Source organism: Haliotis rufescens, unplaced genomic scaffold, assembly GCF_023055435.1.
Source record: "Haliotis rufescens isolate VD_foot unplaced genomic scaffold, xgHalRufe1.0.p SCAF_3, whole genome shotgun sequence".
In the NCBI taxonomy this organism is placed as follows: Eukaryota; Metazoa; Mollusca; class Gastropoda; order Lepetellida; family Haliotidae; genus Haliotis; species Haliotis rufescens.
In genome coordinates, this window is record NW_025964001.1 from 53,507,173 (window position 1) to 53,528,104 (window position 20,932).

At 39.4% G+C, this 20,932-nt stretch overlaps 1 protein-coding gene and 2 long non-coding RNA genes across 4 annotated transcripts in view; 2 read left to right on the top strand and 1 right to left on the bottom strand.

The window, feature by feature from the left end:
* Positions 1 to 406, bottom strand: part of LOC125384288 — a 49,073-nt gene extending 48,667 nt beyond the window's left edge. Inside the window, exon 1 of the long non-coding RNA XR_007223169.1 lies at positions 226 to 406. This is a non-coding gene — a long non-coding RNA (uncharacterized LOC125384288). The remainder of the gene's footprint in view (positions 1 to 225) is intronic.
* LOC124141941 (serine protease inhibitor Cvsi-2-like) overlaps positions 1 to 20,932 on the top strand; it is a 140,617-nt gene that overhangs the window by 86,244 nt on the left and 33,441 nt on the right. The gene's annotated exons all lie outside the window — the stretch shown is intronic.
* On the top strand, positions 4,106 to 20,348 carry LOC125384291. Its single transcript, XR_007223172.1, has 3 exons — positions 4,106 to 4,130; positions 18,617 to 18,722; positions 19,750 to 20,348. It is a non-coding gene; the product is annotated as an uncharacterized LOC125384291 (long non-coding RNA).

Sequence of the window (20,932 nt, forward strand, 5' to 3'; positions counted from 1 at the left end):
AATGATTGAGTGAGTTAGTTCTTTTTTCAATGTTCCAGTGATGGAGACACCAGATAGCTTCACACTTTTTTTACCATATGGGGAATCGAACCTGAGCCTTTGGTGTGACGAGCGATCACAAGATTACGAAATTTATTGTTCATATTGTTTTACTTTTTGGGGTGTAGGGTATACAATGTGGATGAATTGTACTTAGTCATACTTCTAAAATCTTAAGTTACTTACCAAAAGCGAGGATAACAGACACACCGAGCACAAGGAACTACATGGCTGTTGACATAACTCCGCTATGTCAGCTGACGTCATACCCGGGCGTGTATACACTAACAGAAATAGACCAGTGAAGATCCGGGGTAGAATAGGTCTTCAACCCATGCTTGCTGCAAAATGCGACTGTGCTTGTCGAAAGAGGAGACTAAGGGGATCGGGTGGTCAGGCTCGCTGACTTGGTTGATGCATGTCATCGATCTCAATTGCGTGGATCGATGCTCATGATGTCAATCACTGGATTGTCTGGTCCAGACTCGATTATTTACAGACCGCCGTCATATATCTGGAATATTGCTGAGTGCGGCGTTTAACAAAAAACAAACAAACAACAACAACAACAAAATACACATGAGTATTCTGAATGTATGTTCCTCACTTACTCTAAGACGGCTTCACACGGGCAACATTACTTCGCAAACATAATCTCCTTAATGTTTGCCAACTAATGTTTTCACACGATACATATCCGGGTAAGAATATAGGTTCCCAGCAATCTTAGGTTGTCGTAAGAAGCGACTAAACGCACCAGGTGGTCAGTCTTGAGGATTTGGTTGACTTCATGTCATCGTATCCTAATTGCGGGGATTGATGCTCATGATGTCAGTCACAGGATTGTCTAGACCAGACTCAATTATTTACAGAGCTATAGTCCATATAGTGCGGTATCAAACACACACGCAAACACTTCTCTCAAATGCCGAGGCCACTTTGTAGCAGACCTCAATACAAATCGGTTAATGTGAAGTCCCTTTATCATAATTGTTTTAAAGAGACGGTAAGGCAGGACCGGCAGTAAATGAGACATAAGTGAGATATTAAACACAAATGAGCTGTTAAACACAAATGAGATATTAATCACAAAGACGATGTTAATCACTATACCTGGATGGGTTCCACAGCTGGACACCAGGCACGTGCAGGTTCCCCTCACACAAGTCAAGGTCGAGAGGGCGTCGCAGCTTTCATGCCTGCAGGTGCTGGTATCATGGCCTTGGCATCCCTCGGCATCAACCAGGGCTACAAAAAACATTTATCATACCCCCATGTCAGAATGATGAGATCTGATTGGTTCACGTGATAGTGATAAAATACTATGTATCCCACATTGGAGGGAAACAATTTCTTTATCGGGGGAATACATCCCTCATATCCCGCCACGAACAAGAGAAGACATGTGGATTTTTGAGAGAAGGACTAGATCCCGTATACCTCGCTATTTCCGAATATGACAGTGTATTTATTGTTTAACAATGATTGGAAATGTGTGACATTGTTTCTGTTGAGATTCCGTAGACGCTCATTGCATTGTGTTTAGACAGTGATCAGCCGTCAGGAAGTTAGATGCCTGTGTGGTGTGTAAACCTCCAGTACGGTATACCCAGGACGGTGTTAGTATGTTATGGAAAATACTGTTCATGCAATTTCATCATATCAAAACCAGCTTCCAAGTGAGGATCGCTCATCATCCTAACCCATAATGGAAGCTTGACCACCGTCACTGCTGGGTATATATATATATTATCACTGACTAGTGCTATCACTACTGTATTTTTGCATTTGATACTGACCACTGCCATCAGTGAGTATTGTACTACCGCTCTATTATGTACTGCCAATGTAATTGCTGTGCAGTAATTGTTTTGATGTGTAAACCTAGTTTATGTTATAGTACATTTGTTGATTGTATGCCGCTTGTTGGTTGTTTGTTGGTTTCACACTAAGTTCCTTTACGTACAGATTTCTAGGTTAACATATTGTTTCAATTTGGGAATCTACAACAGAGTCAATGAAGGTCACCTGACACAGCAATCGAACAGCTGTTTTCTATCAATTTTGAGTTTGGTTTTATCCTTTCACAATGTCCTATTAAAACATGTCGGTGAGGTAAATTCGTTGTAGCAGTATCACGAGGGCGTTTGTGGTTTTATGCGTCCCGTGTCAAGTTTTATACCACGAGCGTGGCTAACGCGGAACGCATAAAACCACTTATCATACCTCCATGTCAGAGTGATGAGGATGTGATTGGTCCACGTGATCTTGATAAAATACTGTGTAACCCACCTTGCGGGGTAATAACTTTCTAAGCGGGGAATAAATATCTTATACCCCGCCAAGAGCAAAAAAAGGCTGCACGTGGATTTCTTAGAGGCAGAATAAATCCCTCGTGATCCTGCTACAACTTGCAATGTGACTTTATTGTATAGGCGGCTTCACGCGGACAACAGAAGAACACAGATTGCCAACTTGTATTTTCAAACTACAAAGGCGTGTTGTTGTTACATAGTCGATCTTCATTCCTTTCAAAGGTTGACGCCATTTTGTAGCGTAAAAGCCATATGAATACTACACAGTATCTGATTGACTGAAAGCAACCAACATACGTTTGACAACCATTCACATGTCAAAATCGAGTTTGAAACACAACATTGTCGGCCGAAATATTGGTTAGATATTCAATGCCAACGGTTTATCAAATTCCTCATACTGTTTTCGCAAACTGAATGTTCCCTGGGTGGTACAAGACAGTATGCCGTTCCCCAACATCATGGTCAATAGGGGTGACTATACGGGCACTGTACTGATACAATTGTATAACAATGGTTAAGCACTATTGCTATTAATATAATACTGTATAAATATACGTTTATAACGAACACGCTTATAACGAACTGACGGATATAACGAACTTATTTTTTGTCCAAACATTTGCTATATATATGCTGTATATATGATTTTAACGAACTACGGTTATAACGAACTCAAAGGGACCACTAAGTTTAGTTCGTTATAACCGTTGTTTACTCTACTTTTGTAATATTGGTTCAGATACATGCATGGCTTTACTGTTGTAGTGGTAAAAACTTCATAAAATTGTAAAAAAAGTGTACCTATTCCTTCTCATAATTAGCGGGTAACGCTGATTGTCAGAAAATGTTCTCAATGGACCCTCACATGTCTATCCAAACAAGGCGCCATGTGGACACAAAATGTAATGTAATGTAATGTTTCGTAATATTTGTATGGCATTTCGCCATCCATTATAACTATTTTAATTTCACTTCTAATCACTGACACTGGTGCTTGAGAAAGTTAATGTTAAGTAATTATAAATAGCTACGTGGATAGTCATATAGATAGCTACAAGGAAATATTTAACCGTTTTTTTCGGCTGTACTTCGGTAGATAGATAACAGACCAACAATAGAGAATATCCATTCCGAAACAGATGCCATAGCAAGTACAAAGCAAAAACAGTGGTGACATTTATATGAATGGATAATTGAACACCAGTGATAACACCGGGTGTTCGCGAAAAGGGTTAGCATGTGCTGCTCTACCAGTACAATTTCCAGAAAATTGTTTGTAAACATTTACTGAAAATGAAGATACAGTTAGTTTATCGTTATTTCAAAGTAAAAATGAAGGCCTACCTAAAGTAACCAGACCAAGGGCTGCGATAATAAGACACCTCATGGTTTCAGCTTCAAGCTACTGTGTGGAGACTTAGTGCTGGAAGTGAAGGTAGGGCAGAGAAACTGGGGCAGTTCTATAAATGGGAATGACAGCTATCTGGACAGCTGGTCAAATAGGTAAGCAGAGATATACACAGTTATTTGCCCATTGTGTGTTAATTTTTTTCTGAGTTGAAGACACGATGAAGTTTATTTTTAAAAGAGACGTATTAAAGAAGTTTTTGAGATGGGTTTTCTGCGGGTGGGGCAGTACTCGGACAGTGGCAGTACTCTGACACCCAGCAAATTAACACGTGTACACAATAAACAAACGTACTGATGCGCATAATTTTCACGCAGGCTTCTTCCTCTTCCTCCCTGACGTCAGAAAAGATTCGTCTGCTACTGGTAACACTCACGATAAAAGCTCGTGTACATGTTTTCCCACGTGACCATGCCGCCCACGCATTTTGTTGCGTTTTGGCAATGCATTGCAGTTTCTGATCATAAGGTTATAGCTTCCGCACGACTAGTTCTGGTCTGTTTTTCTGTTTTTGGCGACTTCTTGTGAATCGACCATGCCAACATGGAAACGTTTGGCGCAAAAATTCTAAAAATAACCAAATGAAGCTGTGTCCGACTACTACCTCGGAGAAATTACGTGGGAATGCAGTACTCGGACAATCGACAAATAAAATTTGGAATTACATATTAGAAATTTTTTAAATAAAAATAATTGAAAAAAGCTTTTAAGAAAATGCAAAATGAAAAAAATAGGTGTTTTTCGATCGCGAGTGACATACTTTAAGAGGGTTCTAATTGGGGATGGGGGTGATGTGGTGCACGTGACTTTGTCTTTGGGGGTGTTATTCAGGGGGTTAATACGTACAGTATGTCAGTTGCATGTTTTTAGTGTAAATATTCAGTAACTGTCAATCTCATAAAAAGACGTTATCAAAGTGTCGTTTATCAATCATATTTTACTTTTGCGATGAAACTGAACGTTTTTTACGTGTCACCAATCAGGACCCTCATTCATTCTAATCTGATAACAGAAGGTAATACGTATCAGTAACATTCCCGTTATTCTTTAATATATGGATATGATAGTTCCATTGACTAGTTCTAATTATATTGTAGGACCGTCTGTGTAGATTTGCTAAAATGAGCGTTCGAGGAGGAAAGCCTGCCTATTCATATGAAAACTTAAAGCGGGCTATGGATGCTGTTAACGCCAAGCAGATGTCTGCACGCAAAGCTGCCGTCGCTTCGGTATACCCAAAAGTACTCTTCATGACAAACTCTCCAATAAAGTACCTCTTGTTTACCGCAAAGGTCCTTCACCCATTTTATCACAAGACGAGGAAAGACATCTTTCAGATTGGGCTATACACATGTCGAGTATAGGGTACGGCCGGACAAGGGACGAACTGTTAGACACGGTCCAGAAAATAATCAAATTAGATGGTAGGGAGAATCCTTTTACTGATGACGGACCTGGTGGGGATTGGTTTAGGGCTTTCTTAAAACGAAACCCTACAATATCAGTAAGAACACCAACACAACTTTCAAAAGAACTTGCTATGGTATCACAACAAAAAAATTGCTGATTGGTTTGATACCTTCACAACCAACATCGCTGACAAAACTGATTCAGACATCTTACATGACCCATCAAGGCTGTATAATGCTGATGAGCCGGGTTTCCCCATGTGTCCAAAGCGTGGTAGGGTTGTGGCCGAACGAGGACCCCAGACAGTTTATAACTCGTCGGCCTCAGACAAGGTCCAGATAACAGTTCTTGCTTGTGCAAGTGCTTCAGGTGACTACACTCCCCCCATGATCGTCTTTCCCGGTAGCAGGTTCAAATACAACCCCCTAGATTGTTTTCAGGAGGCGGTTCTAGGGCGAACCGAGAATGGCTGGATGGACGCAGAACTATTTGTTTCTTGGCTTAAACCTTGTTTCATTCCTCATGTCGATAAACAGGCAATCAAGAAACCAATAATTCTGTTTCTAGACGGTCATTCAACGCACCTGACCCTTGAAGCGTGCACTGTTTGTGTGGAGAACAACATCGTCCTGTACTGCCTCCCATCACACGCATCACATGTTATGCAGCCATTGGACCTGAGCTTGTTCAGTCCACTCAAACATGCATGGCGCCAATCTGTCCGAGATTTTCAGATTTCAAACATCGGGGAATGTGTTAGGAATGTGTTACACCTTTGCCAGTATATTTAAAACTGCTTTGGTAAGGGCAGCTACAACAGAAAATGCAAAGAGGGGTTTCCTCGAATCAGGGCTGTTTCCGCTCAATCCTGATAAAGTTACCGATAATCAGAAATTAAAACCCAGCACCATCTTTGAACCATGGAAACCAGTCCTTCAGTCAACACCTGTAACCCCATCCACAGTCAGAACATTCACATTTGCACCCCCAGCAGACACCCCATCCCAACCTTCCGCTACACTAACATCACCAGAATATGCATCCTCACCAGTCGTACAAACAACTCTGCCATCACCCCATACAGACCCTCATGCACCAGTAAAATCACAAACTACACATAGCACAACACCCCAAACAGACACTTCACACCTAGCCTTACATTCTACATCAGCCACAACCCACACATCTTCCAGTGACGCATTTGACAAATATTTAGTTCTCCCTAAAGTACGGAGCCGTACCCAAAAGTATAAACCTACAGTGTTGCCCAAATCTGCCTCAGGAGAAGACATCAGGGAACTTCTCCTTGAAAAGAAGAGAAAGGCAGAGGAAGAGAAACAGATGAAAGGAAGCAGAAAGCGAATGAGAGAGGAAATAAAGCTTAAACGAGAAGAAGAGAAAGCAGCCCGGAAAGCCCTAAGAGAAAAAGAACGGGAAGAAAAGCGTGTGCAAAAGAGAAGGCAAGAAGACGAGAAAAAGGCATACAAACTCTTAAAACAAATTGAAGAGAAACGAAAAGCAACACTAGACAGTGACGAAGATCTCTCTGAATCCGAGATTCCCTCCATGGATGACGACGAATACGACGACGACGACGATTTTTCCGATGATACCCTCCGGGATTTTTGTCACCTTTGTTTGGGTCGGGATTTGGCGGCAAATGATGACTGGGTGGGATGTCTTAATTGTACCAAATGGTTCCACAAGAATTGCCTGGGATACCAGACATTAACACATCAACAACTCGCCGACCTTCCCTTCACGTGTGACACTTGTAGCTGAGAGGAAAAAAAACCCGTTTCCCTGCAATGTGAATGTTATTGTTGGCACAGTTTGCTTTTTTTAAAGAAGTGAACTCAGTGTTCATTCACATTAAAATGTACAAAAAATGAACATATTTTTCATATTTTAACAGAAAAATGGAATATCCCTTTGACGCCCTTTTCCACGAGATTCATTATACTCTGGACCACCTGGGTGGGGTATAAACACCAATGCTGTCAGCTATCACCATAGCACGAAACCCATCGCAATATTTTCGTCAATAACTGGGTAATATTAAATATGAAACTATATTCATTTGATGTACTGGTTTTTTTCTATGAGTATAAGTTTTTGGGAAACATATGACAACTATGAAGTACCAGGTTAATGATAGACTTTGCACCTAATTAACAACGGAAGATTATTCAGCGAATGTTGCCACATCTCATATTATATTTTCTTTCTTCATAGGTACCATGTGTATCATGTGAAGCCGTTACCATTTATGGCACTGAAGATGAATCACGAACCAGAAAACATCTATGACGCAAACGCTCTCAAAAGTAGTATTCCCGATGAAGCTGACATACATTTCCGTAGTTTCACAGCAAAAAAAATGCAGTTTCCGGAATCCGGATACCTGCCGGATACCACCGGACACTTACCCAAAACGCGTCCGGGTATCCGGTGGCAGATACCTTGCCGGATACCAGATCCGTGGTATCCGGCATGGACACCTCACCGGAAAGTATGCCACCTGGAATCCGGGTATCCGGCACGGATACCTCACCGGATACCTCAATATGGGTGTCCAAGGATCCGGCATGCATACCAAGGATCCGGCACCGGATACCTCATTCTGAGTTTCCAAAAACATGTCACAATTTGGGGGTGCATTTTGTTCAATTAAGTGTGAAACACCTAAATATATATTGGAAACTAACCAAGAAAATTGAACATTGCTGGAGGTATCCGGCAGGTATCCGGCAGGTATCCGGATGCAATTTTTCGAGATGTCTTATTTCTGGTAAATAATGTTAGCCTGGGCATATCAGATAGCTGTAGTAATATTCTGTGTCATTTTAGTTGTAAATATCCCCTTAAAGTTTAGATCTATGGGGATGTACTTTTGGAGAAGACACTTTTTTCAATTTCATCTATAATTCTTTTTAATGAACAAACATCAGTTCTAATACATGTATGATGATATCCTTAAATTTCATGTTCAGACTTCCAGATTGTTCTAAGTGAAAGTATAAACTCATCGACTGTGTGCTCACTTGGGCCTTTGGTCCTAGTGAGATGATAATATGATTATTTGTAAAGGTACAAGTACTTGTTACGAGCACACCAGCTTCATTTAAGTTTGAAACACAATATGCCTCACTCTGAGGGTGACATGTACCAGATTTCATCACACTACAGAGAGCTGTTCCTCAGTTACTGTGAAACTTTTTATTGAAAGACATCAGAAAGATGACATATCCCCCCGGCAGCTGTCTGTAAAGTAACCACTAGTAAATGTGCAATTCTGTATGTAATGAGTCAACAGTTTAAAGTTCTTTAAGAAGCATACATTGTTTACCCACAAAAACTCCATCATGGTCGCATCCATATGAATGCCAAGTTTCGATCAAATACATTGAATGGTTTTCGAATTCTGCCCCAGAAACGTACCTCATCCCCAATTGAGTCTATGTCCAACTTCAACCCATAAAAAGTTAAAAAAATAAAAATTAGAAAAATCCAAAAATATCAAAAGGCACCACTTCAGTATATGCCTGATAGCTTTGCGAAGTTTCGATCAAATACACTGAATGGTTTTCGAATTCTGCCCCGGAAACGAACCCCATCCCCAATTGAGTCTATGTCCAACTTCATTCCATAAACATTTTAAAAAATAAAAATTATAAAAATCCCAAAATATCAAAAGGCACCACTTCAGTATGTGCCTGGTAGATTTGCCAAATTTCGATCAAATACATTGAATGGTTTGGGAATCCTGCCCCGGAAAAGGAAATGATAACGGACGGACAGACGGACTGCCGGGGGATAAAATGTAAGTGTATGACCTTTTGCCAACTTCTATCCCTGCCCTAAGGAAGAGTTTGGTCATTAAACATTTTTTTATCTGGCTATGACATTGACCTTTGACATAGCAGATCAATGTGTTATTCCAAAGATGTCCAAGCAATGCATGGTTTCATACGATAACTGTGGCTATCAAACTGAGGCAAAATATTGGAAAATCCCCATTTACACAGCTGAAACATAAACAACAAACAAATTATCAATTTCTTTTATTTATTTACATTGAACAGTGTTAACATGATGGTTCGTGATGCAGTATGCAATTTCCTCCTTTTCTTCAATACTCATCATGCTCATAACAGAGCGGGATAACTGTTTGCTTGAAAGCATCAGCAGACCATGCTCACCAGTTCAGAGTTACTTGCCCTCAAACCTCCTTTTCCTTCTATATTGCCATGGAAAAACAGGAACCAGGATGAGGAGAGGCCAGATCGGCTCTATCCCTGTTGCATTGTGTTAGTAGAATGTGTGAACATTCTATTTGGTGTTTGGGTCCACATTTATAGACAAGTAGTCGCAAACATCATTTCTTTCAAGTGATAACCACATGGCCAAAGACAATAATCCTTGTCCTTGAAGGGTCCCACTCCGACTTGGCATTGGTTGGTCTTCTCACATTAGCCAGACCAGCCCTTGTAAGTGTGTCCCAGTGTCAAATGGGATATAACTTCTCGGTAGGCCCCCATTGAAATAACAGGACTCTCCTTATCGATGTCTACTAATCACTTCGGATATCTGGAAGGGGCCTTCCAGACTGTCAACCTGTCATCCGGGTATCTCAAGCTGGACTTCGGTTTCTGCAAAATTATGTATAAAGATTGTAGCAATAGAAAAGAATTGTTGCAACATGTACTTACAGATAAAAGGCAGCAAATTCACTTAATTTATCATCTTTGAGTTTTGTTATATACCAAACATTTGAGATATATATTGTTCCATGCTGGTGAGTTGAAACAATCATTAACTGACATCTATTAAAAATGTTCCTAGCAACCTATGCTTGCCATACAAGCCAAAGTAATAGATGAGGTAGCAAGTGGGCTCATTGATCGCTCGTAATCGTATCCAATATCATGGGATGTTGTCCATAACAGTCATCATCGGTGCGTCTGGATCGAGATCATAACATTAATCACTGGTTTGTCTAGTTGAGATTTGATTATATATAATCCTTGTCATTTAGCTGAACTATTGCTGGATGTGGTGTTAAATGAGTGAATTGGGTTTAACGCCTCTTTGAACAGTATTCCAGTTATATCATGGCATGTAAGCTTGATTTGGGAAGAAAGCCCGAAGTGATGCAGGTCTTACATGTTTACCATTCTGATGAAACCCACAAGCAAGTGTATGATGCTACCCTCGATTCAAACCCACGACCATCGGTTTCTGTGAAGCCTAAGAGATGCAACTATGCACAGCAAGTTGTGGTGCCTTTGATAATTAGGCCATCCATGCCAACAGGTGATAAAGAACAAGCAAACTGAAGAAATATTTGCAGAATAGCTACATGTGAACATGATGAACTAAACAGAATAATTTCAAATATTTACCACTCACTGATACTCTTCTCTTGTTCCTCATTGCTACCCTTTTTCCATTGATGCTGTGCAGATGACTGACTCATTCATTCATCCAGACATTCTGCAAACATAAGTAGCATTCACATTACAGAAATATCCAAACTGTACATGCTGTACATTGAATTCAATTGAAAAGGCCCCAGTTGAGTTACCAACTTAGAACTGTCCTTATTAAAATATTTCATCCCAAACATTCAGAGATAAAACATAACCCCATATTTAACAACTGTCAAACAATTATTTGACAACAAAGCCAGGGTCATTCAACAAAGACTTTACATAGGGAATCACTTGTTGCAAAAAAGATCCTCGTCAAGGTCAGTCATTCCATGAAATATTGAATTATTAAGTTATGAAGCTTATACAAAACAAGGACATAACAGTGTAATTATAAAAATATGTTAAAAAAAATAAAGTCTTTGGTGGCCATTATTGTAAATTATAGTATGTATTAGCATCCCACGAAAGTTAAGAGTTCATAATCGTTCCTAGATCTTTGTACTTTTCTTCATTATCTATAAAAAGCGGATCTAGTTTGGATCATCTTGTTTTGACCACAAATCCATTACGCCCCTTATGCAAATCCTTGTCGTCGTAACAAACAGTTGACCATAATACTAAAAAAATTACCCTTGGCGTTTACGGTAAAGTATGTAGAGCAGGAAAATATCTAAATCAATCCGTTCCATAAGATCTCTGCACGAAGCCCTGCTACGTACCTGGCATCCGCATTTGCTGCCAATCGCCTTTCCAAATACTGTTGACTTTCGCGTTGTGGATGGCTCAGAGGAACTTCGGACGGCATTTCCGTGGTGGAGGTGAATGAGAACATTTATCGTAATCAAGCATAACAGTGTATATCGATACACGAGGTTTGTTTACATCCATGTTCTAAAATGGCGCCCTGGACCGTAGGGGAATATGGGTAAAATGGCTTGTTCCGGGTTAACACTAAGCTGGGCCCCCGTCTCTAATATCACAATATTGTTTGGCGCAAGTTGACGACGCGCATAGAGAGCCGTGAACCAGGTTAATACGACATAAGCTGGTTCCCGGCTCTCTATGCGCGTCGTCAACTTGCGCCAAGTTATATCAGAGACAAGGCCCAGCTTATACACTGAACACGATCGGTCATTTCGTCAAAATTGGCCAAATATTGAGATTGCAGCTGAGGTCATGCTGGCAGCTGAAGTGACACATTAAGGTAAGGAATATGTTAATATTACAATGATCACGTATTAAAGTAATTTACCACATGTAAGCCTGTCACATGTGACACATTAACTTTTATAGCCAACATGTAAGTAAATGTATAATTATATTTTGATATAACAAGTAGCCTGTCTATCATATGTTAGTATTTGCTTATGTATATAATGTAGAAATATGTTTACTTTAACTGGATAATTTGTATGCTAATGTTACTCACTGTCTTATTTCATATATTCCCTTTACTCTGTGAGATGATTATAGCCTCAACATATTTTTCCAGACGTGAAGAATCAAGAACAGCTTTAATGACAGGGAAGTTTTGCATCAGAGATCATCGTGAAGTGGAAGATAATACATTTTAGGGGTATGAACATTTTCACTTGAACTAGTTGAACAATAACCATGATGACAACTTTATCATGGGGGAATTTTTGGTGGTGGGGTAGCCTAGTGGTTTAAGCGTTCACTCTTCGTGCTGAAGACCCATGCAGGTTTGATTCCTGCCACATAGCATGGCGTTAAACATCAAACAAAGCTAACAAAGCTAAATGGAAATGCTAAAACATCTCCCAATATTAACCATGCTATTACAGAATCTGTTCACTTGTTTTTGTATGTAAAATATTTTTGAACGATTACATCCATCTAATGATTGTTTGTATGTGTGATATGCCAGTAGAGGTATATATGTACAAGCATGTGCATATGCATATAAAAATTATGTATGTTTGGCTAGGTACCAGTATATGAATGAGTTGTTTTGTGCGACTTGTATATTAGCATCATCATAGTTTCAACAGACAGTTTATGTATATCAAATGTTAAATGTCTTTGTAGGGAGAATTGCATATCAGAACTGTCATTATTTTATTACTTATGAGTAGAACTTTTTAAGTATCTGGCATGATACATTTCCTTGGTCCACAGAAACATGTTACCACTAAACTGACTTGATAAGTAGCATAGCAGTCTGTGTGGTTGGAAACTAACTAAGCCGTCACTACTCAATTAAGTAATTAACAGACAATTGCAAGTGATAATACCCACCTGACACTAATTGCCCTGTTAATCCCTAATCCACCATGAGTTGACATTGAGTTCATCTTGCTAATGAGCTGTTGTGAGCGTAACGAGATGATAAACATCAAAGGTGGGGCAGGCTTTGATCAAGTGTTCTGTAGAAGAGATTATGTCACTTGTTTAATGTTTATTTAGGATTAGCTACATCCCTTGATGCTACCAAGACCATACTTGAGACTATCAAACAGTTTGTCTGGATACAACCTGATGTCTCAGCTGTACTTATTGGATTCTGCCTTTTTGCAAACTATGTGTGTGACAAGGACTTTGACCACTCTGTGCAGATGCATAACAATGAATAATGAACTTGGGGTATGATTCAATTATGTCACACAAGTCAAAGATGGGTTCCACTGTATTTAGAAACAGATGATAGATGCAATACTGTGTAACTTTATAACAATCAAATGAGTATTCAAATAGGAATACACATATATTTACAATTACCCTTGAAAAGTTCCAAAACCAAATAGAACTACTTATATTATGATTACACTTGACAATATATTTGGCAGTTTTTCCCGTTATTGTTAATCTTAATTAACGATAGGATAAATGATAAAAATATGATAATGATTTTACTCATGACTATTCATTGGCCAGACACAGCTTTTTTTTAAAAGTGGGGGTGCACAATTAAGATCTATTTATTGTCTTTGGTGGTAATTTACACAGAAATAAAGATTTTTTTCGAAATAAAAAGGAGAGTGCGCACCCCAGCACCCCCCTCTGTATCCGCCCATACTATTGCCAGCAGCCGAATTAAGGTCCCTTAAATGTAATTTACATAGTTTTTAGTCGATTGTTCAGGTGGTTCTTTTCAGTTGATTTTTTGTATCAGTGTCTATTTTGGCCTACCAATTAATGGTAGATATTAAATATCAATAATAAGTGAGATAATTATTTTCAGTGTGGCTCCCATTGCAACTAAAGCAAGGAACGATTCAAATTAAGCCTGATTCAGCTGCTACATTGAAATGTATTTGCTCCTCTAATCAGTAATTCAATCAGTTGTATAGTGACTTGATATTTGGTGAAAATATCTGTTGTATGAAATCCTAATGTTACTTACTATTGTATTTGAGATGATATTTGTATTTGGTAGCCTAGTGGGTAATGCGTTCTCCGAAGCACTGGGTTCTGTTCCCCACATGGGTACTGTGTGAAAAGCCCATTTCTGGTGTCCCCGCAGATATATTGCTGGAATATTGCTTAAAGCTGTGTGGAACTATACTAACTTGCTCACTTATTATATTGTATTTTGATATCACTTACATGACTTGTGTGACTGAAAGTTTTGATAGTTATGAATACCGTATTCGACGTAATAAGCGTCCAGGGCGCTCTCAAAATTTCGTGGTTTATGCTGGCAGCCTGAAATATTTATGTATGACAAATATATTTTTCCAGTATGAAATTCCCCATAATTAAGGGTGCATATCACACACGAGTGTGTATTATACGCAAATAAATAAGTCTTGTATACATTGATCAATTGGAAAGGGTGCTAATTGGGATTGTTCACTAGCCAATATATTAGCAAATATTCCTGTGGGCGCTTATTAGAGCGAGGCGCTTATTACGTCAAATACGGTAGTTCTGTTTTTATGTATAAGGACCTATTTTATGCAATTTGCATTGCCTTGTTTACCCTTCCTTATGTTTTGATGTAATGCAAACATTTGAGAAAAAAATCAGGTGAGCCAGGAATTGTTTTCAGAAGATCAATTACAATTTTGTATTTTCTGTAAAATTTACTGTTTGCTATGGCTTTTTTACATTGGTTAACATGGTTTGGTTAACAGTTGCTTGATAAATTGTCATTACCTTACTCATTGAGAAACCAACTTTTTACCCTTTGTCAATATATGTGTGTTTCTTATATTTTTAATAACAAGCTTTTAAAGATGTTATAAATTGTTTCAGGCACCTGGATTTCACAATGACACCAGATCAGACAAGTCATACAAAGGACTCTCCGGATGATGAATAATCCTCCCCAGAACAACTAACAGGTTCACCTCAGAAAGTGATGAGTCTGAATGAATAATGCCACATCAGTGTGATTCTGTAGGTTGTTTTATTACGACATTAATCAAGTCTAAAGGAATTAATACCACAGCAGTGAGACTATGTTTATGTGGTGTACACTGACGCTGACTATACAAATCTGAATGACTTTTGTGGTTTACTGCGCAAACATAATTGACTTTAGATATTCTTCTACCTTGAAATTCTTCTGAGATTTGACTAATTTGTTTATTTAGAAAATGGCATTGAAGCATCTGTTTCAGATTTTGAATAATCTTGCACATCTGGTTACTGAACCAATGAAATGTCATAAAATCATTAAATATGATTTTTTATCTGAACAATTTTTTTGTTTTGCTTGTTTAAAGAAATATGATATTGATCATTCATAACAAAGGTGCTAACATATATCAAATATACTAATGCCCTGAATGTTTTCCTACAATTAATACAGCTCACTGAACGAAGTTTTTAGTTCCATGTCAGTAGAAAAATTACATTGATATTTTTATGTACCAGTACTTTATTAGGTGTTTTCTGTGGATGCCATTAGTCTTATGCACCCATTTGGGTTAATGATATTCTGTTTCAAACTTCAACGAAACTCGTCTGTCAAGATGTAACAAGTATTGATACAGTTCCAAAATAATCTTTTAATCTCACCAGGAACAAAGGCCCAAGTGAGCACATAGCCAATGACTCTCATTTTTTTGTCAGAGTGAGTATGGTGTTATGCCACTTTACAAAATTCCAACATTCTCATGATGGGTGACACCAAGCAATGTACCAATGTGGTGAATCGAACGCTTCAACCACTAGGCTAGAACAAACTGGGAATATGAAGATGAAATGTAAGGATACCTTATACCAGGACTGAATGCTTTTCATTTAATACGCTTAACATCTAAAATGAAATATATATGAACTTGAAAAATGTTTTCACCAAAAGTACATGCCCATAGATCTCAACTTTAAGGGGATATTTACAACTAAAATAACACAGAATATTACTACAGCTATCTGCTATGCCCAAGCTAACATTATTTACTAGGAGTAAGACATCTCGAAAAATTGCATCCGGATACCTGCCGGATTCCTGCCGGATACCTTCAGCAATGTTCATATTTCATGGTTAGTTTCCAATATATTTTTAGGTGTTTCACACTTAATTGAACAAAATGCACCCCCCAAATTGTGACATGTTTTTGGAAACTCAGAATGAGGTATCCGGTGCCGGATCCTTGGACACCCAGATTGAGGTATCCGGTGAGGTATCCGGTGCCGGATACTTCCAGGTGACATACTTTCCGGTGAGGTGTCCATGCCGGATACCACGGATCTGGTATCCGGCAAGGTATCTGCCACCGGATACCCGGACGCGTTTTGGGTAAGTGTCCGGTGGTATCCGGCAGGTATCCGGATACCGGAAACTGCATTTTTTTTGCTGTGTTTAGATCTGGAAGTCCGGCCCCCACCCAATAGACAGGTTTAACGGGACATACTTGGCCGTGTCGTCGACAGAGTTCCCTTACAGTTGTCAGGAGTACTCACGCCTTTGATGACGGAAGGTTGCGTTTTAAATGTGACACCGTTCTTTCCTGGTAGAATTACTCACAGCGGGCCTTTTAGGGGTGGGGGCCCAAAACTAGACTGTTTTTATTTATTGCGTATCAAGCCACAACGTCGTACTTTATTCAAAATAATAGAAAGACTGAATGAAACAGGATTCGATGGTGACAGCGTTTGGGTTTAGTGACTGAGAAGAAAACTAATGTCAGTATAAAAAAAACACATGTATCTGTGTACAGTGATGCCAAAATGAGAAGATAAGCCAATGAAGTTGTGTTTATGTTGCTATTATTTTGATGTTCTCATTGACACAATGAAAAAAACACAATTGTAATTATGTCATATTCGGTTAAGACATTTTTAAAAAATTCTTAAAGTGTCCGGGTACTGCCGCAAGGGTGTCCGACTTCAACCGCAGGCGTCCGATTACCGAAGTAGTCGTCGAGTAAATATCATAAGAATTTGCTGAAACAAGCGCACGAACACAACCACTACCGAGTATAATCACCACAGCAGTTACCTCCCTTCACATATACGATGGAAGAAAGTCAATAGGTACTTTGGTTCAACTTGCATGCCGTTAGGAACATTAAGTGTCCGAGTACTGCCCCACCCGCTCTATATCTTGCTGCCCATTATAACGTTACAAGCCCGTCTGGTTTAACCTGCATTATAACCCTACGACAGGTTTATTCTCTTGTTGGTTGTCAAGTCTCTTCACAACATGTCAAACCCACTTTGTAGGTTTTCCCTCCTGAAGACCCTGGGACATGGGTTTGCCATTGATACTTTTGTGGTGTTTCTTCAGAATGTACCTCGTTGGAAATATACAATGTATTTTGCATTTGAACACAATCTACATAACACACATTGCAGCGCTAACTTGAGGAAATGTGCGGAATGATTTTACTTCTATTTAAGTGGGATCTAACATGCAAACGTCGTACTTGTCGCCTATTGAGTGAACCATTAAGCTACAGAGACGCTGATAAACCGCAATTCTTTTAAAGAACCTCTTTTCCAGGTTCATGTACGCCAGCAAGGGATATTTAACGTCCGTTTCCTATAATGGTTCATAAATAGTGGAAACATAAAATTGATGATAAGTGTTGTTCAGATCTTTCTTTCGGATCATAAGTCAGATAATACATCCCCCTCTGGCTTTGTTGAGAAAGTAATCATAGGAGCGGAAACCCGAAGGCCGAAAGTTTTAACACAATAACTGTTTGTTGGACATTCCTTCCGCATTAGGCTGGGATATAACACGAATACTGTTCAAAGCGGCGTTAAACCCAACTCACTCACTAACTTTCAGCATTTCAAAGGGATTTAGTGACAAAAAAGATGTCAAAAGACCCACGAGCATAATACAGAATAAATGGGTGGGGTAAGGTGAAATGGGATTTAATAATGCCTTCAGGAGTTTCACACTTACATAATGACGTGCATGCACACAAGGCAGGGTAACAACAAGTACCATTTTTGTGGTTTGACACAGTCGGGACCGATCCACCGACTTTCCGTTTTCTGCTAGACGATGAAGGAGGTCACAGTATTAATGGAAACCACAGGCTGGATGTATGTTTATCATATGTTAATAATGGCTGATGATGTGAAATGACTTTGATGAATGTATTAGCCTTGTTTATACAGATACGGACGGTGGCGATCCCATGGTGTCGTATGCTGCGTCGTAAGCGGTGACTATGTGGATTGGGTGGTCACGATGCCACTGTATACTGGCGGCTTGGGAGATTGTTCATAATATTAATCATTGGTTTTGTCCATCCATCTTTGGAATTGAAACGTGATTTTCCGTGTGCCGAAAGAACGCTTATACTACTATTAAAACACCGTCCACGGTGACCCAACGATTTGCGTCGGTGATACATTACAGTGTACATGTTATATGACCTCAAACATGAGGTCACAGCATAGTCCATCTGCTCAGGTGTCAACGACTGACACAATCAAGGATTATTCACTAATGTGACTCACACAAGATTGACGGCCTTAAAGGACATACCATCCCAACATACCCTTTACACGAGCAAACTTAAAATATTTTTTGTATCTATTTCTTTAAATACCACAATCTGATCTGGTATGATAAGACAGGGTCGCCTGGGGCATGCCACGGTGACGTCAGCTGACATAGCGGAGTTATCTCAACAGCCATGAAGTTCCTTGTGCTCGGAGTGTCTGTTATCCTCGCTTTCGGTAAGTAACTTAAGATTTTAGAAGTATGAATAAGTACAATCATCCACACTGAATACCTTACACCCCAAAAAGTAAAACAAAATGAAGAATAAATTTCGTAATCTTGTGATCGCTCGTCACACCAAAGGCTCAGGTTCGATTCCCCATATGGTAAAAAAAGTGTGAAGCTATCTGGTGTCTCCATCACTGGAACATTGAAAAAAGAACTAACTCACTCAATCATTCCCTCACCAAACAGGAATTCCACAGAAAAAAAAAATCATTTGTTTCAATAAATCCCATTTGCTGATTAATATTCTTTAAGGTTTAAGTCAGTTGAATATCATTGCATTGGAACATCGGGATTTTCCTGTTCGAAGCATATAATTGTCACAGTAAAGTGTTTCAATTACGTGTTATGCCTAAAGGGTGATGTGTGTGGTATACGAAAGGTTTTCTTTATAATCACGATACTTGACCTCAACGTGACCTCTGTGTGAAAGTTGATGACGTGTAGACTTTATCAAGGTCTTCATGCGACAGATAACAAACACTGCAAAACAGGAAAGTAACCTGTCCTTTGATAAACGTGTATTTTATTAAAGAACCTGTTATATTCACGAACGAATTTGAATTTGCAATTAAATAAGCGTCAAGTCTGTATATTTAAGTGAAACCCGGATATCATCCACGAAAGTTTCGAAACATTTTCGAAACTATTTGTAAGCAGTTGAAAAATAAATTATAATATTGCAAAGAAACATATTTTAAAGCAATTTCTTAACAGTGAGATATTACAGTGAAATTAAGAATCGAAGCGTTCAAAGTAAATATTTATTTCTCTTCTCCTATCGATCGACAGTGGAGCTTTTTTGTTGTTGTTTGTTTTTTTTGGTTATTGAAACAAATTCGATAGGTACAAAAAAACACAAACACACACATGCACATCGCAATCTAAGTAAATAATTTTGAACACGACGTTAAACCTCATTCTAATCAATAAATGAGATACCTTTTCATGAATACATATTTTGTCTTAATTTCCCAGGGGTCGTCAGCAGCGAGCGGTGCAGCGGCAGTGACGCCAGCACCTGCTCCCGAGAGAAGAGCGACACCAACTACCAGCTATCATGCGTCAATGACGAGTGCACCTGCCTCGTCTCTGCTTGCTTCACCAGCCAACGTGAGGCGCTGTGCACACTACTGGACAAACTCTTATTTTACAATACGACGAAACCTCTTAACTCGAATCCATTGTCTCGATATACCGTTTGAGACAACTTTCCCCTATTTGACCCCTGTAGAATCGTTATTGGCTCTTTGATTCTTTTTTTCTCGGTACTACAGCATTGCTATTTGGCCCATATAATGCCGTTACAACGTTAAACTCACTCACTCACTCACTCACTCACTCACTCACTCACTCACTCACTCACCCTCGGTGCTACGCGTAACTCGATGTGTGTTCGACTTCGAGTTATTGAAGTCTCTCTGATTCACTGGGTTACTTCTACTATGCATATTCCAGACGGAGTGGAGAATGTTGTTTGAAGCCATAGTCCGTAAGCTGTGTCACTTGAGGGGGCATGCGTGGCCCAGTCGTCTAAGGGGCCGCGATTCGCTGTGCAGAGTTGCGTCCCTTGGGCACGCCAGAAACCTATGATTTTTTATTCGAATCCCGGTTCGCCCTGATTATGTTTCTAGGTTTGTCAGCACCATACCCGTGCTCGTGGGTTTCACAGAAATGGTAAACGTCTGAGACCTGCATCACTTCGGGCTTTCCTCCAACATTAAGCTGACACGCCGTGATATAACTGGAATAATGTTAAAAGCGGCGTTAAACCCAACTCACTCACTCACTCACTCTAAGGCGGCCATGTTGGATTTTTTGGGTGGCCCCATATATTTAACTATTTGGAATGTCATCACCTCCGACTGTACTAAGTTTCATGTTTTCACCACAAAGTACACAATTTTTCACGAAACGGCTGCACTATACTTTACTCGTAAACACAACCTTATGATTTAGTTGAAAACTTTAAATAGAGATTTCCACTGATTAAGGAATTGTCCTCTGTCGCTTTTATTTACAATATTTTCGAAACGCAAAGGTTTATTAAATCGATCTTTTGTATCCCAGCAATGTTGTCACTAAGGTTTTCAGTCCCGTGAAGATTCCGGTGTCTTCAGCAAACCATGCTTGCCGTAAAAAGGTGACTATGCTTGTCGTA